The sequence below is a fragment of the Pinus tabuliformis genome, chromosome 6, assembly GCF_031772625.1.
Source record: "Pinus tabuliformis cultivar Carrire ecotype Pingquan chromosome 6, CPIR1, whole genome shotgun sequence".
Taxonomy (NCBI): domain Eukaryota; kingdom Viridiplantae; phylum Streptophyta; class Pinopsida; order Pinales; family Pinaceae; genus Pinus; species Pinus tabuliformis.
This window is the reverse complement of record NC_142292.1, coordinates 110,358,296-110,362,049: the sequence shown is the minus strand read 5'-3', so window position 1 is coordinate 110,362,049 and position 3,754 is coordinate 110,358,296.

Sequence of the window (3,754 nt, the reverse complement as noted above, 5' to 3'; positions counted from 1 at the left end):
CATGATGGTTTTCTGCCCATGGTATTTTGTAGATCTGGCCAAGGGAACTATGGTTATGTTCTAATCCAGGGTTAATGGATTAGGGTTTATGAATGCTTTGACATGTATATATATATGTATTGTAACATTGAAAGTAATATAATGGAAAATCAATCTGGTAGTCCCGGTTTTGGGATTCAGGGAAAAATATCGATGTATATTTGTTTTATGTTCTCACCATTGTATATTTATGTTTTAAGAATTCTTTTGCAGGTAATTTCTGTATAGGGTTAAAATCTACAAGGAGATGTTGACATCTGCAAGATACTAATATCCAAACTGTTGGCCATTTGGAGGAAGGAACTAATTATATCACCAATGCCTATGATCTAGTGGAGAATTTATTCATGGGAAACATAAAATTGCTTAGAAGGGTGTTGACTAAGAAAGAGCTTAAAAGGATTGATGGAGGAAGAAAGAACAAAGGTAGTAAAACTTGTAGCAAGAATGAACTAAGAAGGAGAGGACTATGCTTTATCTGCAACAGAGCTTGGGCACTTGAGCATTCATGTCTAGGTGATGGGAAGGAGGCAACAAGAATAGAACAAGAGGAGATTCTTTTAGATCATGGGGAGTCTTCTATAGTTGGGTCTATTGATTTTCAGGATGGTGAGCATCAATGTGATATTATTCAAAGATATTTGCAGGTTGACAAGCATTCAAAAGTGCATGAGGAAATTCTACCTAATGGTATTAATGAGGTAGACTCCTATACAATGGAGTCCATAGGTCTCTAGGAGAATGCCCATAAAGAATATGAGCAGTCAAGTATAGATAACAATCCACCAATGCATCTATGTTTGACGGCGGGAGAGGATGAACAAAAAATTGTCTTCACAGGTGGAGGAGACTAGGGAGACTTGAGTGAGGATCCAACAATAGTGAACCGACATGATGAGCATGATCACGAGGGAGAGAATAATAGACACAGTGTGTAGGATGAATCATTTCCAAGAGTCGGTCAAAGGCTCAAGTTGAAGCTATGATAGTTGGGCAGCTGGTGCAGATAGATACATAGGCGTTCAACAGGGCACCAAATTTTCCATTAGAGGACTTTCAGGAAAAGATCAAGCATTTCAAGACAAATCCTATGATGTTGAAGTAGAGATTCTGGACAACCCAAGACACTGTCTTATAGGAGAATACAAAAATTGAGGAGGTCATATGGGTATGTGCTGATTCAGCAACCAAGCTGTGTAGTGTAGAGGAATGTCTCAAGACCTTCTCAAGGCAGCAAGAGGAGTATAGTTGGGAGTTCAAGAGCAACCCTGTACAGGAGTACATAGATAATGCTTGCAACACTACCAAATCGCCTTTATACATTGGGGAGAGTTGGGGAAAATTCTCCAAATCGATCATGTTTGGAGATCGAGTGGAGTAGCATGAGTTGAGCATTAGGCAACATAAACATAGTACACTTATTCCATGTGCAAGCATTCATGCATTAGATCCTTCGCATGAGATGGATTGGCAAGATATTATGAGTTGGATCTCTATTGATGGGATGATTCCTAAGAGGATACCCTTAGCCAAGGGTATATTGTATCTTGGGCCCTTAGGCAAGGGCAGTGATGGAGGGTTGAGATGGTATCATAATCCACATGCCCCAGGACTTGGGTGGCATTGGGATCTAGGTGAACCTATTGAGGGCAGGATTGGCCGGAGTATTGTTTGGGATCCTGGTATTAGTATACAAATGCTTTTGTTGTAGATAGAAGTGGATTGCTTGAGGGAAAGCAATCCTTAGGCGGGAGGCTTTGTAATATTCCCTTTTCTAGATATGGTCAAAATGGACGGAATTTACCCATGGTATTTAGCATGGGATCTGTCCATGGTATTTGCCTTCGTTTTCGAGGGAAAATAATAAAATAAGATTTCTAGAGAGTCCATCAATACTATTAAAGGGGATAGGAGTTAGACCTTTGGATTATCCAGAGTTTGTTTACCCTGTTGTGTGTTTGTTGAGAACTTGGTGATGCCAGTTCTAGTTTGATCCCGGGACAAAAACCCCGCGGAGACTTTTGTTGGTGGATCCATCTAGGGTTCATGTTTGTGCTTCAGTGTCTTTTTTTTTTCTTGTGCATTGAGCAATTGTGTTTGCTAAGGCATGGGCTCCATTTTTCGCTTGTATTTGGGCATGTCTCATTTTCTAAGTATTAATTGAAATAAGGGTTGCATTTTTCCAGATCCCCTTTGTGTTCAATGTTTTGGTTGAAAGTGTTTTTATTAGAACACCTAAATGTGCTAGATCTGTTGATTATTTCATTGTCTGGGATCTTACGACTAATATGGTGTGTTCTCAAGAAGAAACTATAAATAATGAATATGCCATTATGGAAACCTTTCATAGTCAAAAGAGGAAAATAAACTCCATTCAAGTTGAACATGTTTCGTTTCCTTAAATGGTCATGAATCTAGTCAAAATTCCCGCTTTAGGTACTTCAAATGCCAGATAAGCTATTTGGTTAATAGTTGAAGAAATCAAGGAAGATGAAAATGTACAACAATATTTGAAAAACACTGAGATGGGTGTAGACCAAAACTTTCAAGCCACAATAAAGAACTAAGAGGAAACTTACAACCATCATGCTTGATCCAGTGTTAATGTTCAATGTTTTGCAATTTTCATTTAATTTTAGATGTTTTCTATAGAATGTAGACAAGTAATAATTTTTAAAATCCTCTAAGAAGAATTACCATATTTCTTTAAATAGTAAACTCCATTTTTGAATGAGTTTCAAAATTTCATTTATAAACAAAATCTATATTTTTGTATTATTATATTTAATAACATAATTGCAACAACTTTCCAATCCAAAATACAACTTGAGTGGGCCTAATGGTTAAGAGCATATGTTTCCTCCTAAGAAGTCACAGGTTCAAAACAAGAGGGGAGTAGAGTATGTATGCTTTCATAGACTTAGCAGTGAAATCGCTACGCGGAAGTAGGTCCCTTGTCCCACAAACGAAAGGATCTCATACACCAATTTGATGTTTGGCTTAATTGTGACCTTAAAATTAAAAAATAATAATTTTATTACAATTTTTTACTGTAATTTTCTTACCAGCAAAAATTCCATTGTTTTGAGCTATTTAATGGTCAAAAACGTCCATAACCACTCACTATGAAATTGTGTTTATTAGACATCTTGTGTCTTTTGGTTAAAAAAACTCGCAAAGCTAACCAAAAGAGAAGTCGTTGCGAAGCAAGCAGGCTGATCGTGAAAGGGCATCAAGTCATAGTATCTCGGTTCATGGGAAAATATCAAGTTTATATAATATGTTGTTTGATACATAATTTAAAAGCAAACGGAGAAATCTATTTTATGCTTCTGAAAGTTTAAATAAAATTAAAAAATGTTATAAATATAAATTGAAGTTTTCAAAACCTTTTAAAACTAAAACATAAAATATTAACTAATATATTTAAAAAAACAAATTCAAGACCAAATTAATAACACTAGCATTTGCACCAGATGTTGCAAAGGAAACGCCGTAAGGCATAAAGTGTGCAAATCCATTATCCATGTAGTGTATGCATTATTCAACAAGGTGGATCTCTCTAAATTTTTTGCAAACATTTATGTTGTTGCATTGCTAATTTATTTAGAATCTACTACTACCTCCTCTTCTTGGAATATTAAATTTCTTATCACAATCCCTCTAATTATTGGCATCACAATTTTTTCCACTTTAGTGGCTTTACCTTCAACCT